The sequence below is a fragment of the Pristiophorus japonicus genome, chromosome 9 (genome assembly GCF_044704955.1).
Source record: "Pristiophorus japonicus isolate sPriJap1 chromosome 9, sPriJap1.hap1, whole genome shotgun sequence".
Classification (NCBI taxonomy): Eukaryota; Metazoa; Chordata; class Chondrichthyes; family Pristiophoridae; genus Pristiophorus; species Pristiophorus japonicus.
The window spans coordinates 217,640,197-217,664,710 of record NC_091985.1 but is presented as its reverse complement, the minus strand read 5'-3'; the positions used below and the strand labels follow the sequence as shown (position 1 = coordinate 217,664,710).

At 43.2% G+C, this 24,514-nt stretch overlaps 1 protein-coding gene across 5 annotated transcripts in view; it reads right to left on the bottom strand.

The window, feature by feature from the left end:
- Nucleotides 1-24,514, bottom strand: part of LOC139273624 (zinc finger protein 436-like) — a 53,872-nt gene that overhangs the window by 7,409 nt on the left and 21,949 nt on the right. Inside the window, exon 1 of one of the 5 annotated variants that reach the window (XR_011595258.1) lies at nt 4,053-4,133. The exons of 3 other annotated variants lie outside the window; for them this stretch is intronic. The gene's annotated coding sequence lies outside the window, so the exon portion shown is untranslated. Of the gene's footprint in view, nt 1-4,052; nt 4,138-24,514 lie in introns of those variants that run through there. One more of the 5 variants, XR_011595256.1, reaches the window with a different exon arrangement.

Here is a 24,514-nt window from a genome sequence, read left to right as displayed (position 1 = left end):
CTATGGGATGTGAGTGTGTGTTTTACACTATTGTTCAGACTATGGGATGTGAGTGTGTGTTTTACACTGTATTGTTCAGACTATGGGATGTGAGTGTGGGTTTTACACTGTATTGATCAGACTATGGGATGTGAGTGTGTGTTTTACACTGTAGAGTTCAGACTATGGGATATGAGTGTGTGTTTTACACTGTATTGTTCAGACTATGGGATATGAGTGTGGGTTTTACATTGTATAGTTCAGACTATGGGATGTGAGTGTGTGTTTTACACTGTATAGTTCAGACTATGGGATGTGAGTGTGGGTTTTACACTGTATTGTTGACTATGGGATGTGAGTGTGTGTTTTACACTGTATTGTTCAGACTATGGGATGTGAGTGTGTGTTTTACACTGTATTGTTCAGACTATGGGATGTGAGTGTGGGTTTTACACTGTATTGATCAGACTATGGGATGTGAGTGTGTGTTTTACACTGTAGAGTTCAGACTATGGGATATGAGTGTGTGTTTTACACTGTATTGTTCAGACTATGGGATATGAGTGTGGGTTTTACATTGTATAGTTCAGACTATGGGATGTGAGTTTGTGTTTTACATTGTATAGTTCAGACTATGGGATGTGAGTGTGTGTTTTACACTGTATTGTTCAGACTATGGGATATGAGTGTGTGTTTTACACTGTATTGTTCAGACTATGGGATATGAGTGTGGGTTTTACACTGTATAGTTCAGACTATGGGATGTGAGTGTGGGTTTTACACTGTATTGTTCAGACTATGGGATGTGAGTGTGTGTTAATTTTTATATGAATGGAAAAGCAGAATGTTTAAAAGAGAGACTAGTAAATGTAGTTATTCAGCGGGATTTGAGTGACATTGTACACGGATCACATATAGTTAATTTGCAGCTACTGCAAGCAATTAGGAAGGTAAAGTATATGTTGGCCTTTATTACAAGGGGTTTGGAGTATAAGAGTAAAGAAGTGTGGCTGCAATTATGTCGGGCTTTGGTGAGACCACACCTGGATTACTGGGCACAGTTTTGGTCTCATTGCCCAAGGAAGGATATTAGAGGGGGTGCAACATTGAATCCTGGGATAGGGAGATTGAGTGAAATGCACCTATACACTCTGGAGTTTAGGAGAGCTGAGCTCATTGAAACCTAAAAAAAAATCTTAGAAGGCTTGGCAGGGTAGATGCTGTGAGGATGTTTCCCTTTGCTGGATAGTCTAGATCTAGGGGTCATAGTCTCAGGATAAGGGATCAGACACTTCGGACTGAGATGAGGAGAAATGTATTCACTCAGAGGGATGTGAATCTTTGGAATTCTATACACATAGGTCTGAGACACTCAGTCAATGAGTATATTTAAGACAGAGAACAAAGGGAATCAAGGAAAATGGGTATCAGGCAGGAGTTCAGGGTGAAGTTCAGCCATGAATGTAATTAATTGTGGAGCAGGCTCGAGGGGTCTTATGGCCTGCTTCTATTTCTTATTCTCTTCCAGCTGTCAGTATCTGATACGTGAGTGTTGTTCTTTCTTCAATTTTTGGTGTGCGAAAGTGGGTTTTATTATACACTATGTCAGCTTCTAGAATGTGACTGCGAGTTCCACTCTGTTTTTGCCTGTCTCCGGGATGTGAGTGTGGATTTTACTCTGTATCTGTCTGTCTCTGGTATGTCAATGTGGGTATTAACCTGTACCTGTCAGTTTCTCGTATGTGGTTGGGGATTTATTCAGAACGTGTCAGTTTCTGTTATGTGAGTTTTATTCTGTACTTGTCATTTTCTAAATTTGTAACATGGGTTTTCCTCTGTACCTGCCAGTTTCTGGGATGTGAGTGTGATTTTTTTGCATGTACCTGTCTGTTTCCAGTATGGGAATGTAGGTAAAACTCTGTAATTCTCAGTCTCTGGGATGTGAGTGTGCGTTTTACTCTGTATCTGTCAGACTCTGGTATGTGAGTGGGGTTTTATTCTGTATCTGTCATTTTCTGGTATGTTAATGTGGGCTTTAATCACTACATGCCAGTTTCTGATATGCGAGAGTGGATTTTAGCCTATATATGTCAGTTTATGATATGAGAGAGTGAGTATCTCTATTTGTCTTTTATGTAAGTGTAAGTTTTACTCTGTATAGCTTAGTCTCTGGTATGGGAGTGTGGATTTTGCTCTATAGCTGTCTGTCTGTGTGATGCAAGTGTGGATTTTACTCTGTATCTGTTCGTCTCTGATGTGAGAGTGTGAGTTTTACTCTGTATCTGTCAGTTTCTGGTATGCAAGTGTGGTTTTCCTCTATCATTCAGGCTCTGGGATGAAAGTGTGAGTTTTACTCTGTATGTTAATATCTGCGACGTGAGTCTGGGTTGTACGCTGTAACTTTCATTTTCTCAAATCTGAGTTGGGTTTTATTTTGTACCTGTCAGTTTCTAGTATATGAATAGGGGGTTTTAATCTGTACCTGTCAGTTTCTGCTGTGATAGTGCTGCATTTGTGCTGTATCTATTAGTTTCTGATGTGTGAGTCTGTTTTAATCAGTACCTGTTCGGCTGTGGGATGTGAGCGTGTGTTTGACTCTGCATCGGTCAGTGTCTTTTATGTGGCTGTTGATTTTACTCTGTAGCTGTCGCTCTCTGGGATGTGAACATGGGTTTGACTCTGTATCTGTCATTTTCTCATGTGTGAGTGTGTTATAGACTGTATGTGTCATTCTCTGTGGTGTCAGTGTGGGCTTTATTCTGTATCTGTCAGTCTTTGGAATGTGAGTTTGGTTTTAATCTTTACCTGTCAGTTTCTGGTATTTGTCTGTTGTTGTTACTCTCCAATTGTTAGTTTCCAGGATGTGATTGTATATTTTAATCAGTACCTGCCAGTTTCTTGTACAGGAGTGTGGATATTAGTCATATCTTCCAGTCTCTGGTATGTGAATGTGTGTTTTACTTTATAGCTGTCTGACTCTGGAATGCAAGTGTGTATTTTATTCTGTATCTATTGGCTTACAGAATGTGTTAACAAAAACTGAGAGGTACAGAATAAAAGTTATGTGAATATCCATTTTACTCTGTACCAGTCACTTTCTGATATGTGAGTATGGATTTTAACCTATATCTGCCAGTCAGTCAGTCTGTTACCATATGTGATTGTGATTCAATCTCAATCTGTCATTCAGTGTGCCCGAGAGTATGTATCATTCTGTCTCTCTCAGTCCCTGGCACTGCGTGTGGGTGTGGGGTCCATTCTGTGTGTCTCAGTCTCTGGCACTGTGTGGGTGTATCTCAGTCCATGGCACTGTGTGTGGGTGTGGGGTTCATTCTGTGTGTCTCAGTCTCTGGCACTGTGTGTGGGTGTGGGGTTCATTCTGTGTGTCTCAGTCTCTGGCACTGTGTGGGTGTGGGGTTCATTCTGTGTCTCTCAGTCCATGGCACTGTGTGTGGGTGTGGGGTCCATTCTGTGTGTCTCAGTCTCTGGCACTGTGTGGGTGTGGGGTTCATTCTGTGTCTCTCAGTCCATGGCACTGTTTGTGGGTGTGGGGTTCATTCTGTAGCTGTCAGTTTCTGCTACTGTTTGAGAGTGTGAGATTCACTCTGCCTCTATTAGAATGGTGATGTGTGAGAGTGCGAGATTCATTATGTAATTGACAGTCTCTTGTACGTGCTATTCTTGCTCTGTGTGACTGTTGGATTCTGTTCCTTCTTTAGGCCTATGCTAGTTTGCGATTATCTGTGATTGTCTCAGGAGGAGGTTTGGTTCAGTCCATTACCTCCGTTTCCCTGCTCTTGTATGTTAGTTGCTGGGTTTGAGAGTCAGTGTACCGACACCAGTGTGGATTGACACCGTGTCAGTCAGTCCTTGTGTGTGAGTAAGGGGGTGAAAATGGATCTGCCTCTCAGAGCGATATGTTTGGACTTATTGTACTGTTCCAAGTGACTGTAAGATTCATAATGTAACTTTGGGATTTGGATCACTGTGGGACTGACAGCTTCTGCTGCCTGTGACAATATGATTGAGGTCAGTTCTGTGTCTCTGCGCGCTGTGAGTGATAATGTACTTACTGTGTGTGAGAAGGAGCTGCCTGCACTGTTCCTTGTGTTCCGGGTGGAGGAAAGATCACATTTATTCTGGGGGTGAAGTATTTTGCTCCAAGAATAATGAGAAAAATATTAGGTACAAGTCATGGACAGGTGCCCTTAGACTATAACAATAAAGTTATAATTAATGTATATTTTTATAATAAAGTAAAGTATCTGGAGAGAGGAATGCGCGATACAAACAGTGACATTGTCTGACCTCACTGCAGTGCAGCGGCACTCAGATTCTCTCATCATCATCATCATAGGCAGTCCCTCGAACTAGGATGACTTGCTTCCACGTGAGTTCACAGATGTTTCAATGAAGGACCCGATATTCCAGTCCTGAACTCCATTTGAAAGGGTGGAAGATGCCTGTGCGTGGATTTTTTTTAACGTGTGGTGACCATTACACATCAGCCACCACACGGGCTTGACAGAGCTAGGACTTTATCCAGTGGCAAGGGTTGACCAGGACTGGCCTGTGCTGCCCCTGGGCCCTCGGCTCTTCTGGGCCCTGTACCCTCATTCTCTGCACCTCCGCCATGATCTCTCAGCGTTCCTCCGCCACAAAACACTCGCCGCACCTTCGCTATGATCTCCCACTGCACATCCACACCAAACATTCGTCGAACCTCCGCCACGATCACCCACCGAATCTCAGCCACGATCCCTCAATGTCCCTCCGCCTCGATCACTCACCACACCTCCGCCACGACCATGAGCAGAGGAGCGGGACGGTTGTGGCGGAGGTGCAGCGAGTGATCAGATTCCCCACACCAGCTGTGTCAGACGGTTCGATAGTAAGTTATCAGCATCCAGACACAACCCAAACCCAGCACTGGTCCATGAATGGGAACACCCGATTGGCACAGTCCAGGTTTATATCTCCCACTCACATGGGACAATCTGTAAAATTCTGAATCGCTTCCTGGATTATAAGCACAGGTACCTGGGCTGTACAACAATTGTTTTCAGTCTAATGAAACAGAGCTGAGAGCCTGTACAGTTAACAGAATGTCACAGATGTATCTGAGGGAGCGACAATGTATCTCTCGATCAGCTGCAACATGGTTCTAGAGAATTCAACACACCAAAACAAAATAACCCATTTTTGAAATGTCTCCTGTCACACTCCTATCCTGGTGCCTGCAATAGATGCACTTTGTGACACTCCTCACATCCTCACTGTCAGGCTGTGTTTCCACTGTTCACTATCCAAGAACAACAGGAACATCCACTACTGATTTGGGGAAAGAAAGCAGCACTGATTTGAAAGAGCGAGGTGATTTACTTTCTCTGTTACCTTACACCGTACACACACAGCCCGAGAATGGCCTCTCCCTTCTCCCACTCACTCCATGTTCCGGAACTAGTTCCTGCTCCACTCTGCCCCTTACAAACAGCCCCCGACTGCCGCTGAACTTACCCCGACTCAAAGCCCATCTGCGGACACAGTCCCAATGTGATGAGCTGCTGTAAGGAGGCTGCTGTTTGCTCTCTTACTCTGGCCCGGGATATTTCTGCTCCCTGATGTGTTCAACGATCATCAGCCCAGCACAGAGGAAACTGCAGCCGCTGACAGAGCTGGATGAGGGGAGCTCGCCTGGGCCCTTCCCGTCGGTTTAAACACTGGGCGGGGATGGGAGGAGCGGAGCAGCATGTATTTAGCGCATGCTCAGACATCTTTTTGTCACATCTAAATCAGCAAAAATGGGATTGTTTCATAAGTTGATTTTATCTCTAATTAAATAGGCCACATTGAGAGGATTTTAATTATAATCCGAATTACCAACAAAATGATTCGGTGAGCCAGACACTGGAGTGGGATTTCCTAAAGAGTTTTACTCTTTCCGTTAGTCTCTGGTGTGTGAGTGTGCCCCTGTCATTTCTGATAGGGGACTATGGGTTTTACTTGCTGCATATTATTGTTCTGATAACTGGGTGTGGGTTTTATTCTGTACCTGTCAGTCTCTGCTATGGGAATGTGGGTTTTATTCTGTACCTGTCAGTCTCTGTGATGCGAGTGTGGGTTTTACTCTACCTGTCAGTTTCTAGTATGCGAGTGTGTTTTTTTTATCCTTAGTTTATGGTGGGAGAGTGTGGGTTTTACTCTGTACCTGTCAGTTTCTAATATGTGAGTGTAGGTTTTGTTTCAGTACCTGTCAATCTCTGGAATGTGAGTTTGGGTTTATTCTATTTTAACCTGGCTATGAACCCTGCTCCCTCGCGGCATAGGTGTTCTCTGGAAATACACTCAGCAGATCATTTTGCCAATTATTCAAAAGTTTCAGATAAATGCACAAAATGACCAAACTGCTTCAAAAACAGACACAGGCTGTCAAAAATAATGAAAAACAAGGCCCAGTAGATTGAGAGAGAGAGAGAGCTCGGGCTGGTGGGAATCCATCACTGGATCGTTCACACAAGCCGAGTGGATTAATTTGGTGATAGTACGAATTCACTGGTAGGTATTCGTTGAATAAGGTAAATAATCACTAGATTGGAATTTAGCTTTTGTCTTGTAACATCACAGATAAGTGGATCACAAGCAGGGTGGAGGAATGTGGTGATAGTAGGAATTCATTGCAAATTATTGACCTGGTTAGGAAATTGACTGAGCTGTAGGAGACAGAGGGTAGGGACAAAGGTTGGTTCTCAAGTTGGCAGGATGTGGTGTCCCACAGGGATCTGTGTTGGGGCTTCAACTATCTTCAGTATTTATCAATGACTTAGTTGATGGCATAGAAAGTCATATATCGAAATTTGCCCCTGACAAAAGATAGGCGGCATTGCAGGCAGTGTAGTTGAAAGCATCAAATTACAAAGGGATAGCGATAGCGATAGATTAAGTTAATGGGCAAAACTGCATCAAATCGATTTCAATGTAGACACTTTGGACCTAAAAAGGATACAAGAGGGTACTTAGTAAATGATGAAAAGCTAAAAACAGTGGAGGTCCACAGAGACTTGGGAGTCCAGGTACATAGATCATTAAAATGTCATGAACAAGTACAGAAAATAATCAGAAAGGCTGATGGAATGCTGGTTTTTACATCGAGAGCACTAGAATACTAGGGGGTAGAGGTTATGCTGCAGCTATACAAAGCCCTGGTTAGCCAACACCTGGAGCATTGAGAGCAGTTCTGGGCACCATGCCTTAGGAAGGTTATATTGGCCTTGGAGGGAGTGCAACGTAGATTTACCAGAATGATACTCGGACTCGAAAGTTTAAGATATGAGGAAAAATTACACAAATTAGAGCTGTATCCCCTAGAATTTAGGTTAAGGGCTGATCTGATCGAAGTTTAAGATATTAAGCGGAACAGATGGGGTAGATAGAGAGAAACTATTTCCCTTGGGGATTCTCGGACTCGGGGCATAGTCTAAAAATTAGAGCCAGAACTTTTAGCAGTGAAATGAGGAAACACATTTATACATAATAGGTGGTAGAAGTTTGGAACTCGCTTCTTCAAACACCAATTGATGCTAGGTCAGTTGTTAATTTTAAATCGGAGATTGATAGCTGTTTGTTAACTAAAAGTATTAAAGGATCTGGCCAAAGGTGGGTATATGGAGTAAGGTCATAGATCAGCCATCATCTCATTGAATGGGGGAACAGGCTCGAGGGGCTCAATGGCCTACTCCTGTTCAGTCCTGGCAACTGCTCCATAGGGTGAACTAATCCAAATAGAGATTCATTTGCTGAGACTCTGGAACAGTTGTTTTCTGCTGTTAAATACCAGAATCAAATTGATTAGAATGCACCAATTGAAACAGAAAATTCAGCACTTTCTGGGGAGGTGAATGGCCGAGACACATTGATACTAAACTGTATTTAGTGACCAATAGAACAAGGAGGAAGAGACAATCTCACACAGACACATACACACATGTAGAGACATACCCACAGAAGCACATACACATTCATATATCAAAATATATACATAAACACATACACAGCCACAAAGATAGACACATATACACTTCTCTAACTGGCGAGAAGCTCGGAGCTGTGGATGAACAGATTTTTCGGGGCAGGGGTATAAAAGGATACGGAGATAAAGCAGGTAGAAGGAGTTAAGAGTCAGATCAGCCCTGATCTCACTGAATGGGGGAACAGGCTCGAGGAGCTGAATGGCCTGTTCCTGTTCCGATGTTCCTTCCTCCACTTTATCTCCAGTGTCACCATCAAGCACTCCCAGGGCACATACAATACTGAGCACATCCTCATTACCTTGGCATTACTACTGTCACTCTGTCCCCAGCCCTACTCTAAACCATTTCTGTTCCTGAATTTATAAACTAGGAAAACTTAGAAACGATAAATCTTCGGGACTGGATGAATTGCATCCACGCAAACTAAACCATGCAAAGGAAGAGGTCATCGAGAGAATTGTGTTCAGTTCTGGACCTCACGAATGATGTATTAGCTTTGGCGGGGGTGCAGCACAGATTCAGCAGATTGATACCGGGGCTAAAAGGGTTAAATTATGAGGGCAGGTGGCATAGACAAGTCTTTTACTTCCTTGAAGATAGAAAATGAAGGATGATATTATTGACATGTTTATGATGATAGAGAGAGAGAGAGAGATACTATTTCATCTGGTGGAAGAGTCCAGAACAAGGAATAAACTTAAAATTAAAGCGAGACCGTTCAGGGGTGTGGCCAGGATGCACTTCTTCACACAAACGTCAGTCGCAATCTGGAAATCTCTCCCCCAAAAAGCTGGAGCTCAACTGAAGCGTTCAAGACTCAGACTGACTGATTTTTGTTAGGTTGGGTTCTGTGTCTGTATATTGACACACAAAGACAAACACACACATGCACAGACATGCTGAAACACACACATGGGTTAAGGGTTTAAGCAGACTTTTAAAGGCACTTGTTCGTCAGTCTGTCTGCTGATTTCGGGCTTGGTTTGGTACAAATCTCACCAAGGACTGTGTTTGAACTCCCCACATTCATTTTACACATCCTTCAGATTGGTAGGGGTGAAAGGTCAGTGTTTTGACCCTCTGTGACACCCAGCCGACTGCTGAAGATTGTTTCGAATGCTGTAACACGTCTTTTCAGAATTCACTAGAGAATTACATAGTATTTACTGCACAGAAACAAGCCATTCCTCCCAACATGTCCATGACGGTGTTTATGCTCCACACGAGCATTCTCTCACCTTAGTTCACCTCACCCTATCATATCCTTCCATTCCTTTCTCCCTCATGTACGTATCTAGCTTCCCCTTAAAGGCACTCTGCTATTCACCTTAACTCCATGTGCTAGCAAGCTCTACATTCTAACCACTCTCTGGGTAAAGAGGTTTCTCCTGAATTCCTGATTGGATTTATTAGTGACTATCTTATATTTAGTTCCTAGTTTTGGACTCCCCACAAGTGGTAACATCTTCTCTACATTGATCCTAACAAACAGCAACATAATTATAAAGATCTCTATGAGCCTTCTCTTTTCTAGAGAAAGAGCCCCAGCATGTTCAGCCATTCTGGATACTTATAACCTCTTACTTCTGGTGTCATCCTTGGAAATCTTTTTTGCAACAGCCACAGTGCCTGTATATCTTTTTCATAATATGAGACCAAAACTGAACACAGTATTCCAAGTGTGGTCCAACCAAGTTCTATATACGTTTAACAAAACTTCGCTACTTTGCAATTCTCTTACTCTAGAAATGAGATCCAGTGCTTTATTTACATTTCCATTGCCTTGTTAACCTGCTTTTAATGATTTGTGCATCTGTCCCCCTCGATCAGTGGTGGGCAAAATACGGCCCATGGACCATTTCCGGCCTGCCAAGACATTCCATCCGGCCCGCTGGATGGGACAGAAATAGAAAGCGAGCCGGATCTCGAGCTGCACATTCGTCTATCCACTTTCACTTCTCATGAGTCAGAGACAGACCCGAACTGCAGCCAAAGAAAAAACATAGTAATACTTCATTCAAATTAATAATTCGCCAAAGCGATTCTCTCTGGCCCGATCTTAAAAGGATCCGTTCCGTAATTCTAGACGCCAATGGCAGACATCAGTACCCAGAATGCACTGCGTATTAGAATATGCCGTATCCAATTTAGAGTGGAGTCATGACTGCTGATCTCCACAAATCTTTTACCGAACACAGTGACTGGCTCTGCATCTTTCTTCTCCCGGTACAATGGCAGGGGAGTTCTCATCTCGCACCAATTGGGACGGCATTAGTAATCTTTGCAGAGGGACATAATGATGACTGAGGTGGGAAAATGATGCTGACACAGGCTCTAAAGGGGCTACAGTTCTATTTCACAGCACTGATTTAGAGAGACCAGAAGATACCACAACATTTTCAACTTTTATCTTTGATTCGGTCCAAGTCAGCATGGATTTATGAAAGGGAAATCATGCTTGACAAATCTTCTAGAATTGTTTGAGGATGTAACTAGTAGAGTGGACAAGAGGGAGCCAGTGGATGTGGTGTATTTAGACTTTCAAAAGTCTTTTGACAAGGTCCCACTCAAGAGATTGGTGTGCAAAATTAAAGCACATGGTATTGGGGTTAATGTACTGACGTGGATAGAGAACTGGTTGGCAGACAGGAAGCAAAGAGTAGGAATAAACAGGTCCTTTTCAGAATGGCAGACAGTGACTAGTGGGGTAACGCAAAGTTCAGTGCTGGGACCCCAGCTATTTACAATATACATTAATGATTTAGACAAAGGAATTGAATGTAATATCTCCAAGTTTGCAGATGACACTAAACTGGGTGGCAGTGTGAGCTGTGAGGAGGATGCTAAGAGGCTGCAGGGTGACTTGGACAGGTTAGGTGAGTGGGAAAATACATGGCAGATGCGGTATAATGTAGATAAATGTGAGCTTATTCACTTTGGTGGTAAAAACAGGAAGGCAGATTATCTGAATGGTGAAAGGTTAGTAAAAGGGGAGTGCAACGAGACCTGGGTGTCATGGTACATCAGTCATTGAAAGTTGAAATGCAGGTACAGCAGGCGGTGAAGGCGACAAATGACATGTTGGCCTTCATAGAGAGAGGATTTGTGTATAGGAGCAGGGAGGTCTTACTACAGTTGTTCAGGGCCTTGGTGAGGCCATACCTTGAATATTGTGTACAGTTTTGGTCTCCTAATCTGAGGAAGGACATTCTTACTATTAAGGGAGTGCAGCGAAGGTTCACCAGACTGATTCCTGGGATGACAGGACTGACATATGAAGAAAGACTGGATTGACTAGGCTTATATTCAACAAAATTTAGAAGAATGAGAGGGGATCGCATAGAAATAAATAAAATTCTGACGGGATTGGACAGGTTAGATGCAGGAAGAATCTTCCCGATGTTGGGGAAATCCAGAACCAGGGGTCACAGTCTAAGGATAACGGGTAAGCCATTTAGGACCGAGATGAGAAGAAACTTCTTCACTCAGAGTTGTGAGCATGTGGAATTCTCTACCACAGAAAGTTGTTGAGGCCAGTTCGTTAGATATATTCAAAAGGGAGTGAGATGTGGCCCTTTCGGCTAAAGGGATCAAGGGATATGGAGAGAAAGCAGGAATGGGGTACTGAAGTGCATGATCAGCCATGATCATATTCTATGGTGGTGCAGGCTCGAAGGGTCGAATAGCCTACTCCTGCACCTATTTTCTATGTTTCATTTCTAAGCAGTACCAGATACAAGATGTGTATGTAAGATAGCATCTGACTACTACATAAATTTATGTTTATGCAATGTTCTAATTTTTTTTGCGCACGGTCCCTTTAAATTTGCTGCACAGCCGGGCACGATGCAGCTGCACATGCGCAGTGTCTCTTCCAATGGCAGGAGCTGGGGATCGGTCTGCGCGGGACCCAGCGATTGGTGGAATATTGGTGGGCGGCACTCAACAGCTCACCAAAACTTTGTTAAATGGCCCTCCAGCCCAAATAATTGCCCCCCCTGCCCTCGATCTCTTTGCTCCTCAACACCATTTAGACACTTTTTTCCCAAAAATGGAAGACTTGCATTTATATTGCACCTTTCACCACCACCACACATCTCAAAACAAAGCTTTAAAGCAAATGAAGTACTTTTGGAGTGTAGTCATTGTTGTAGTGTGGGAAACGCAGCACCAATTTGCGCACAGCAAGCTCCCACAAACAGCAATGTGATGAGAAGATAAGAAATCGGAGCAGGAGTAGGCCATTCGGCCCATTGAGCCTGCTCCGCCATTCAATAAGATCATGGCTGTTCTGATCATGGACTCAGCTCCACTTCCCTGCCCGCTCCCTATAACCCTGTATTCCTTTATCACTCAAAAATCTGTCTATCTCCGCCTTAAGGATATTCAAAGACCCAGTCTCCACAGCTCTCTGGGGCAGAGAATGCCACAGATTTACAACCCTCAGAAAAAGTTCCTCCTCATCTCAGTTTTAAATGGGCGGTCCCCTTATTCTGAGACTATGTCCCCTAGTTTTAGTTCCCCTATGAGTGGATATATCCTTTGTGCATCCACCTTATCAAGCCCCCTCATTATCTTGTATGTTTCAATATGATCACCTCTCATTCTTCTGAACTCCAATGTGTATAGGCCCAACCTACTCAACCCATCTTCATAAGTCAACTCCGGAATCAACCTAGTGAACCTTCTCTGAACAGCCTCTAATGAAAGTATATCCTTCCTTAAATAGAGACCAAAACTGTATGCAGTACTCCAGGTGTGGCCTCACCAATACCCTGTACAGTTGTAGCAGGACTTCTCTGCTTTTATACTCTATCCCCTTGCGATAAAAGCTAACATTCCATTTGCCTTCCTGATTACGTGCTGTACCTGCATACTAACTTTTTGTGTTTCGTGCACAAGGATCCCCAGATCCCCAGATCCCCCTGTACTGCAACACTTTGCAATTTTTCTCCATTTAAATTGTAATTTGCTTTTCTATTTTTACTGCCAAAGTGGGTCAATGTGAGGATAACCTCACATTTTGCCACATTATACTCCATCTGCCAGATTTTTGTCCACTCACTTAGCCTGTCTATATTCCTCTGCAGATTTTTTTGTGTCCTCCTCACAACTTGCTTTCCCACCCATCTTTGTATCATCAGCAAACTTGGCTACATTACACTCGGTCCCTTCATCAAGTCATTAATATACATTGTAAATAGTTGAGGACCTCGCACCCTGCGACACCCCACCATTCACTGTTGGCCAACTGGAAAATGACCCATTTATCCCGACTCTCTGTTTTCTGTTAGTTAGCTAATCCTTTACCCATGCTAATATATTACCCCCTACCCCGTGAACTTTTATCTTGTGCAATAACCTTTTATGTGGCACCTTATCGAATGCCTTCTGGAAATCCAATTAAACCACATCAACTGGTTCCCCCTTATCCACCCTACTCGTTACATCCTCAAAGAGCTCCAGCAAATTTGTCAAACATGATTTCCCTTTCATAAAACTATGCTGACTCTGCTTGATTGAATTATGCTTTTCCAAATGTCCCGCTACTGCTTCCTTAATAATGGACTCCAGCATTTTCCCCAACGACAGATGTTAGGCTAACTGGTCTATAGTTTCCTGCTTTTTGTCTGCCTCCTTTTTTAAATAGAGGCGTTACATTTGCGGTTTTCCAATCCACTGGGATTGTCCCAGAATCCAGGGAATTTTGGTATATTACAATCAATGCATTCACTATCTCTGTAGCCACCTCTTTTAAGACCCTAAGATGTAAGTCATCAGGTCCTGGGGACTTGTCCACCTTTAGTCCCATTATTTTACCGAGTACGACTTCATTAGTGATAGTGTTAAGTTCCTCCCTCCATATAGCCCCTTGATTATCCACTATTGGGATGTTTTTAGTGCCTTCTACCGTGAAGACCGATGCAAAATATTTGTTCAACATCTCTGTGATTTCCTTGTTCTCCATTATTAATTCCCCATCTCATCCTCTAGAGGATAACGACCAGACAATCTGTTTTTGTAATGTTGAAGGATAAATACGGGCCAGGAGACCGGGAATAACTCCTCTGCTCTTCCTCGAAATAGTGTCACGGGACCTTTTACATGCACCTGAGGGAGCAGACGGGGCTGTGGTTTAACGTCGCTTCTGAAAGACGGCACCTGATAGTGCAGCACTCCCTCAGCACTGCACTGGATTGTCAGCCTAGATTTTTGTGCTCAAATCCCTGGTGTGGGAATTGTACCCACAATCTTATAACTCAGAGGTTAGAGTGCTACTCACTGAGCCACACCTGACACGGAGTACGTGGCCTCCTATTCCACCTACCAAAATGCACCACGTCACAGCTATTTATATTGGAAGTAGAATCATAGAAGTTTACAGCACAGAAGGAGGTCATTTTGGCCCATCGTGCCCGTGCCGGCCAACAAGAGGCTATCCAGCTGTAACCCTGCAGGTTACAACACTTCAAGTGCACATTTCAAGTATTTTTTTAATGTGGGGGAGGGTTTCTATCTCTACCACCCTTTCAGGCAGTGAGTTCCAGACCCTCACAACCCTCTGCGTGAAGAAATTTCCCCTCAAATCCCCTCTAAATCTTCTACCAATTATTTTAATTTATGCCCCCTGGTTGTTGAATCCTCTGCTAAGGGAAATAAGCCCTTTCTATCCCCTTTATATCTAGGCCCTTATAATTTTATACACCTCAATGAGGTCTCCTCTCAGCCTCCTCTGTTCCAGGGAAAACAAATCCAGCCTATCCAATCTGTCCTCATAGCTAAGATTCTCCACTCCTGGCAACATCCTTATAAATCTCCTCTGTACCCTCTCCAGTGCAATCATGTCCTTCCTGTAATGTGGTGACCAGAACTGCACGCAGTACTCCAGCTATTTTTTTTGAAACAGTTCAAGCATAACCCCCTGCTCTTGTATTCTGTGCCTCGGCTAATAAAGGAAAGCATTCCGTATGCATTCTTAACCACCTTATCTATCTGTACTGCTACTATCAGGGATCTGTGGACATGCACTCCAAGGTCCCTTTATTCCTCTACACTTCTCAGTGTCCTACCATTTAATGTGTATTCCCTTTCCTTGTTAGCCCTCCTCATATGCATTACCTCACACTTCTCTGGATTAAATTCCATTTGCCACTGTTTTGACCAGTTGATTGATATCTTCCTGCAGTCCGCAGCTTTCTTCATTATCAACTACACAGCTTAGTATCATCTGCAAACTTCCTAATCATACCCCCTATATTCAAGTCTATATTCAAGTATATTACAAAAAGCAAGGGGCCTAGTACTGAGCCCTGCGGAACCCCACTGGAAACATCCTTCCAGTCAGTCACAAAAACATCCATCAACCATTACCCTTTGCGTCCTGCCTCTGAGCCAATTTTGGATCCAACTTGCCACTTTGCCCTGGATCGCATGGGCTTTTACTTTCGTGACCAATCTGCCATGTGGGACCTTATCAAAAGCTTTGTAAAATCTATATACACTACATCATACGCTTGGCCCTCATCCACCCTCCTGGTTACCTCCTCGAAAAATTCAATCAAGTTAGTTAGACACGACCTTCCCTTAACAAATCCGTGCTGACTGTCCTTGATTAATCCGTATCTTTCTAAGTGAAGGTTTATCCTGTCCTTCAGGATTTTTTCCAATAATTTTCCTACCACGGAGGTTGGGCTGACTGGTTTGTAATTACTCAGTCTATCCCTTTCTCCCTTCTGAAACAAAAGTACCACATTAGTAGTCCTCCAGCACCATATCTAAAGCCAGAGAGGATTGGAAAATGGTGGTTGAGCAGTTATAATGAGGGATGTTCAAGAGGTCAGAATTTGAGGAGCAAGATATCTTGTGGGGTTGTGAGGCTGAAAAAGATTAGAGAGATAGGGAGGAGCAAGACCATGGAGTGATTTGTAAACAAGGATGAGAATTTTGAAATCGAGGCTTTGTTTAACTGGGAGCCAATGTAGGTCAGAAAGCACAGGAATGACGGGTGATCTTGACTTGATGCGGTGGGTTAGTACATGGGGGGCTGCTGAGATTTGGATGACTTCAAGTTTACATAGTGAGGAATGTGGGAGACCGGCCAGGAGTGAGTTGGAGTAGTCAAGTCTAGAGGTAACAAAGACATGAGTGAGGGTTTCAGCAGCACAAGAGCTGAGGCAGGGGCGGAGGTGGGTAATGCTACGGAGGTGGAACAAGGCGGTTTTAGTTATGCCACGGATATGTAGCTGGAAACTCATTTCTGGGTCAAATATGACACCTAGGTTGCAAGCAATCTTGTTCTCCCTCAGGTTGATGCTAGGGAGAGGGATGGAGTCAGTGGTTAGGGAATGCAGTTTGTGGCGGGGACCAAAGATAATGGCTTCGGTCTTCCCAATATTTAATTGTAGAAAATTTCTGCTCATCCAGTACTGGATGTCGGACAAGCAATCTGACAATTTAGATACCAAGCATGGGTCAAGACAAATGGTGGAGAGGTCGAGCTGGGTGTCCTCAGCATACATACAGAAACTGATTTCTGTATATAGATGAGAAATAAGAGGGAAACAAGGAGTGGGAAGAGAAGCCATTGCACGATATTTTCTGGCTACAATTAGATAGGTAAGAATGGAACCAGGCGAGTGCAGTCCCACCTAGCTGGACATTGGTGGAGAGGCACTGGAGGAGGATGGAGTAGTCAACTGTGTCAGAGGTGCAGCAGAAGTTAGAACCTAAAGCAAGTTTTCCACTAGATTAACAGTGACTCCAATCCACTTATGTTACGTTATAAGAACATAAAAAAATAGGAGCAGGCCATTCGGCCCCTCGAGCCTGATCCACCATTCAAGAATATCATAGCTGATCTTCTACCTCAACTCCACTTCCCTCATATCCCTTCACCCCTTAATATTCAAAAATGTATCAACCTGTCTTGAATATACTCAAAGACTGAGCATCCATAGCCCTTTGGGGTAGAGACTTCCAAAGAGTCACCATCTTCTGAGAGAAGAAATTTATCTTCATCTCAGTCCTAAATGGCCGACCATTTAATCTGAGATTGTGACTCCTGGTTCCAGACTCCCAGCCAGAGGAAATATCCTTCCTGCATCTACCCTGTCAAGCCCTTTAAGAATTGTGTATGTTTCAATTAGATCACCTCTCATTCTTCTAAACTACAGAGAATGTCGGCCTAATCCACTCAATCTCTCCTTATAGGACAATCCCCTCATCCCAGGAATCAGTCTGGTGAACCTTCATTCCTCAATGGCAAGTATATCCTTTCTTAGGCAAGGAGACCAAAACTGTACACAATACTTCAAATGTGGTCTCACCAGGGCAGTATGTAATTGCAGTAAGACATCTTTACTCTTATACTCAAATCCTCTTATAAGAAAGGTCAACATACCATTTGCTGTCTTAATTGCTTCCTGTACCTGCATGTTAACTTTCAGTGATTCATATACATGGACACCCAGGACCCTCTGAACAACAGCATTTTCCAATCTTTCAACATTTATAAACTACTCTGCTTTTCTATTTTTCCTACCAAAGTGGATAACTTCACATTATATTCCATTTTCCATCTTCTTGCCCACTCACTTAGCCCATCTATATCCCTTTGAAGTTTCTTTGCATTTTGCATCATCCTCACAATTTACATTCCCACCTAGCTTTGTATCATCAGCAAACTTGGATATCATCCAAATCATTGATATATATATTGTGAATAGCTGGGGCCCAAGCCCTGATCCTTACCGTACCACTCCACTAGTTAAAGCCTGCCAACCCGAAAATTACCCGTTTATTTCTACTCTGTTTTCTGTCCGTTAATCAATCCTCAATCCATGCTCGTGTCCACAGTAAATGACACAAGGTCAGCCCACTGGATGGAACCTCGGGCGCCCTGAGCTTGATCTTAGGTGTCTCCAGTCCCGACTGCCCCCTTACATCAGTCTCCCCTCACTTTTATACCCTGCAGTGATCCATCTCTGGGTTTTGGCAGGAAGCTGGGAAAAGACAGCTGGAACTTCTCTAATCTGTGATTTACAAGTACACTTTCCCTGGTTCCCAGCAGTTACTTTTCTTCAGTAATTTTCCAATTATCCCTAAACTCCCCTGCCTGCTGTTAGTTGTTGTATCTTATTAGTTTCATAATTATAGGTATAAACATCACACATTATAATCTAACCTGTTCTATTACTTACTTTGGTTTAAGCTTATATTGTCCTGTACTATTTTATGATTTTATAACCAATCCTCAATCCATGTGAGTATATTACCCCCAATCCTATGAGCTCTAATTTTGTTTAATTATCTCTTGTCGAATGCCTTCTGAAAATCCAAATACACCATATCCACTGGTTCCCCCCTTATCTATTCTGCTAGTTACCACCTCAAAAAACGCTAACAGGTTTGTCAAACATGATTTCAGTTTTATAAATCCGTATTGACTCTGCCCAATCCTATTATTATTTTTAATAGTGCCCTGTTACCACATCCTTATAATAGATTCTAGCATTTTCCTTACTACTGATGTCAGACTAACTGGTCTGTGGTTCCTTGTTTTCTCTCTCCCTCCTTTCTTAAATAGTGGGGTTATATTTGGTACCTTCCAATCCGCACGAAGGGAGAGAGAGCAAATGAGTGAGAGGAAGATTGACACGGAAGGGAGAGAGAGCTGGACAGAGTGAGATCAAACAGACAGCAAAGTAAGTGAGACAGAGAGACTTAAATCCAAAAGGGGGAGTGGGAGAGACAGAATGAGGCAGAGAAAGAGAGGAAAGGAAGATAAGATATTGGCCGGGATGGCAAGAGAGAAGAGAATAAGGCAGAGAGAAGAGAGAGGGGTGAAAGAGGCGGAGAGAGGTAGACTGAGAACATAGCAGAAAGAGGGACAGAGAAGCAGAGAAGAGAAAGGTGGAAAGAGTGAGAGACAGTGAGTCAGAGAGAAATGAGAGAGGTAGAGATCTTATTGAATGGCGGAGCAGGCTCGAGGGCCAAATGGCCTACTCCTGCTCCTATTTCTTATGTTCTTAATAGAGCAAATGTGAATTAGAGAGAGAGAGAGAGAGAGAGAAGGTGGGGGAAGAGAGAGAAATTGAGAAAGAAACAGGTGGAGATATGAGAGTGCTTCTTCGGCAGCCCCTCCCAAACCAGTGACCTCTACCATCTAGAAGGACAAGGGCAGCAAGCACATGGGAACACCACCACCAGCACGTTCCCCTCCAAGTCACACACCATCCTGATATGTAAGAATATCACCGTTCCTTCGTCGCTGGGTCAAAATCCTGGCACTCCCTCCCTCACCATCATCATAGGCAGTCCCTCGAATCGAGGATGACTTGCTTCCACGTCAAAAAGTTCACAGGTGTTTCAATGAAGGACCTAAAATTCCAGGTCCCGTACTACATGTTGAAGGGTGGAAGATGCCTGTGCGTGGATTTCTTTTAACGTATGGAGACCGTTGCACACCAGCCACCACACGGGCTTGACAGAGCTAGGTCTTGGTCCAGTGGCAAGGATTAACCAAAACGACTGGAGACCAGCTGTGCTGCACGGACCTAATGCGCACATATGACACAGTGTGGACGGCCCGTGCTGCCCCTGCGCCCTCGCCTCTTCTGGTCCCCAAACTCACGCCTCTCCTAGGTCCCGATCATGTCCCTCTACAATCTCTCGCCGCTCCTTCGCCCTGACCGCACCGCTCCACCACACGGACTGCAGCGGTTCAAGAAAGTGGCTCACGACCATCTTCTCAAGGGCAATTAGAGATGGGTAATAAATGCTGGCCTTGCCAGCGAAGCCCACATCCCATGAACGAATTAAAACAAAAGTCATCTTCTCTTTTCAAGAGGAAGAGACCCAGCCTGTTCATCCTTTCCTAATAGGCATAACCTCGCATTTCTGGTATCATAATTGTAAACCTAATTTCCACCCTCGCCAATGCCTCTATATCCTTTTTATAATATGGAGATCACAATTGTACACAGTACTCCAAATGTGGTCTAACCGAGGTTCGATACAAGTTCAACATAACTTAGCTACTTTTTAATTCAATCCCCCTGGAAATAAACCCGAGTGCTTGGTTTGCTCTTTTTAACGGCCTTATTAACCTACGTTGCTACTTTGGTGATTTTTGCATTTGTATTCCGAGATCACTTTGCTCTTCTGCCCCATTTAGATTCTGGTTTTCCAACTAATATGTGACCTCCTTATTTCTGTTACCAAAATGCAATATCTCACATTTATCAGTGTTGAAATTCATTATATGCCAATTCTGCAAATATATTAATGTAATAAGACATGTAGTACAGCAGGGATTAGATACAGAGTAAAGCTCCCTCCACATTGACCCTTCAAACACTCCCAGGGCATAGACAACACGGGTTAGTGACAGAGTAATGCTCCCTCTGTACTGTCCCATCAAACATTCCCAGGTCATATTTAGCACGGGCAAGGTACAGAGTTAAGTTCCCTCTACATATATATATATATATATATATATATATATATAGTAAAGCTCCCTCTATACTCCCCATCAAACACTCCCAGGCCAACTACAGCCTGGTTTAGATACAGAGTAAATCTCCTTCTCCACCCTCCCAGGGTAGTTTCCAGTGGGCTTCCGCAGGGCTCAGTACTTGGTCCCTTGCTTTTTGTGATATATATATAATCAATGATTTGGACTTGAATATAAGAGGTATGATTAAGAAGTTTGCAGATGATACAAAAATTGGCCCTGTGCTTGATAATGAAGAAGCAGTAGACTGCAGGAAGGTATCAATGGACTGGTCAGGTGGGCAGAACAATGCCAAATGGAACTCAATCCGGAGAAGTGTGAGGTAATGCATTTGGGGAGGGCTAATAAGGAAATGGAATACACAATAAATGGTAGGACACTGAGAAGTGTAGAGGGACAAAGGGGGGTGGTTAAGAAGGCATACGGGATACTTGCCTTTATTAGCCGAGGCATAGAATAGAAGAGTAGGGAGATTATGCTTGAACTGTATAAAAAACTACTTAGGCCACAGTTAGAGTACTGCGTGCAGTTCTGGTCACCACAGTACAGGAAAGATGTGACTGCCCCAGAGAGGTTAGAGGAAATTTACGAGGATGATGCCTGGACTGGAGAATTTTAGCTATGAGGAAAGATTGGATAGGCTGGGGTTGTTTTCTTTGGAACAGAGGAGACTTAGGAGACCTAATTGAGGTGTATAAAATTATGAGGGTCCTAGATAGAGCAGATAGGAAGGACCTATTTCCCTCAGCAGAGGGTTGAATAACCATGGGGCATAGATTTCAAGTAAGTGGTAGGAGATTTAGAGGGGATTTGAGGAGAAATATTTTCACCAAGGTTGGTGGGGGTCTGAAACTCACTGCCTGAAAGGGTGGTCGAGGCAGAAATCCTCATAGCATTTATAAAATTACTTGGATATGCACTTGAAGTGTCGTAACCTACAAGGCTACGATCCAAGAGCTGGAAAGTGGGATCAGGCTGGAAGGCTCTTTGTCAGCAAGCACGGACATGATGGGCCGAATGGCCCTCTTCTGTGCTGTAAATTTCTATGATTCTCTGATCGCAAGGCTAGGAGAGGCACTCTTGAAGGTATGGGGAGCTCGGACTTGCCCGTGGGAGTAACAGACGGCAAGAGAACTCAAATAATCCCGAGCAATGCGGTGTTAGTTGTGGCTCAGTGGTAGTCTCTGAGTCAGTAGGTTGTGGGTTCAAGTCCACCCCCAGAGCATGGAGCATAAAATCATTCCAATGCAGTGCAGAGGGAGCGCTGCACTGTCGGGGGTGCCTTCTTTCACATGAGACCCCATAAAAGCAGAAGAAATAGGAGCAGGAGTAGGCTATTTGGCCCCTCGAGTCTGCTCCGTCATTCAATAAGATGGCTGATCTGATCTGATCTTGCCTTCAACTCCACTTCCCTACTCGCTCCTCATAACCCTCGACTCCCTTATCGTTCAAAAATCTGTCTATCTCCACCTTAAATATATTTAATGACCCAGCTTCCACAGCTCTCTGGGGCAGAGAATTCCAAAGGTTCATGGTCCTCAGAGAAGAAATTCCTCCTCATCTCCATTTTAAATAGGCGACCCCTTATTCTGAAACTATGCCCCCTAGTTTTAAATTCCTCCACAGGGGAGAGCATCCTCTCTGCGTCTACCCTGTCAAGCCCCCTCAGAATCTTATATGTTTCAATAAGATCACCTCTCATTCTAAACTCCAATGAATATAGGCCCAACCTGCTCAACCTTTCTTCATAAGACAACCCTTTCATCTCAGGAATCAACCTCGTGAACCTTCTCTGAACTGCCCCCAATGCAAGTATATCCCTCCTTAAATAAGGAGACCAAAACTGTACGCAGTACTCCAGGTGTGGTCTCACCAACAGTGTAGTTGTAGCAGGACTTCCCTACTTTTATACGCATCCCCCTTGCAATAAAGGCCAACATTCCATTTGCCTTCTTAATTACGCTGTACCTGCATGCTAACTTTTTGTGCATCATGTACAAGGACCACAGATTCCTCGGTGTTGCAGCATTTTCTAATCTCTCCCCATTTAAATAATAATTTGCTTTTTTATTTTTCCTACCAAAGTGGATTACCTCACATTTTCCCACATTATACTCCATCTGCCAAACTTTTGCCCACTCACTAAGCTGATCTATATCCCTTTGTAGATTATTTGAGTTTTCCTCACAACTTGCTTTCCCACTTATCTTTGTATCATCAGCAAGTTTAGCTACATTCACTCGATCCCTTCATACAAGTCATTAATATAGATTGTAAATAGTTGAGGCCCCAGCACTGATCCCTGTGGAGGCACCCCACTAGTTACAGTTTGCCAGCCTGAAAATGACCCATTTATCCCTACTCTCTGTTTTCTGTTAGTTAGCCAATCCTCTATCCATGCTAATATATTACCCCCAATCCCATGAGCTCTTCTCTTGCGCAGTAACCTTTTATGTGGCATCTTATCGAATGCCTTCTGGAAATCCAAATACATGACATCTACTGGTTCCCCTTTATCCACCCTGTTCATTACATCCTCAAAGAACGCCATCAAATTTGTCAAACATGATTTCCCTTTCATAAAACCATGCTGACTCTGCTTGACTGCATTATGATTTTCTAAATAATGGACTCCAGCATTTTCCCAATGACATGTTAGTCTAACTGGTCTGCAGTTTCCCGCTTTCTGTCTCCCTCCATTCTTAAATAGGGGAATTACATCTGCTGGGATCTCTCCAGAATCCAGGGATTTTTGGTAGATTACAACCAATGTGGCCACCATCTCTGCAGCCATTTCTTTTAAGACCCGAGGATGCAGGCTATTAGGACCAGGGGACTTGTCCACCTTTAGTCCCATTAGTTTGCCTAGTACCTTTTCTCCCTAGCAATAGTGATTGTTTTAAGTTCTCCCCTCCCAATAGCCCCTTGATTATCAATTATTGGGATGCTTTCAGTGTCTTCTGCAGTGAAGACCGATACAAAATATTTATTCAAATTCTCTGCCATTTCCTTGTTTCCCATTATTAATTCCCCAGTCTCCTCTTCTAAGGAACCAACTTAGCTACTCGCTTCCTTTTTATATACCTGTAGAAGCTCGTACTGTCTGTTTTTATATTTCTTGCTAGTTTATTCTCAATTTATTCCCTTTTTTTTCGTCGTCCTTTGCTATTTTCTAAAAAGTTCCCAATCTTCTGGCCTTCATTAATCTTCACAACATTGTATGCCTTTGTTTTCAATTTGATACCACCCTTTACTTCTTAGTTAGCCATGGATGGTTCATCCTTCTTAGAGTCTTTCTTTCTCATTGGAATATATCTTTGCTGAGTTATGAAATATCTCCTTAAATATCTGCCACTCCTTATCTACTGTCTTACCCTTCCTTTGTAATTGCCTTTATTTTTCAGGACACTATTTTGAGACCCAAGTTTCTCACCCTCAAACCGAATTTGAAATTCTACCATACTATAATCACTCTTCCCAAGAGGATCCTTTACTATGAGATCATGAATTAATCTCAGTCTCATTACACATTACCAATTCTAAAATAGTCTGCTCCCTGGTTGGTTCCACAGCGCATTGTTCTAAGAAAACATCCCGAATACACTCTATGAACTTTTCCTCAAGGCTACCTAATCTTTATTTTGATATATCCAATCAATATAAAGATTTAAATCGTCTATGCTTATTGCAGTATCTTTCTTATAAGCCTCCATTATTTCTTGATTTAGATGCTGTCCTGCAGTGTAGCTATTGATAGGGAGCCCATAGACTACTCCCACCAGTGACTTATTTCCCTTATTATTTCTTATCTCCACCCAAACTGATTCTACATCTTGATCTTCTGAGAATCAGAACCATCTGACCTCTCAAGTGGGCATAAAAGATTCCATGACGTTATTTTGAAGAAATCTCTCTGGTGTCCTGGCTAACATTTATCCCTCAACCAACATCACTAAAACAGAGGCCGTGAAAGGCACTTTATAAATACAAAGGA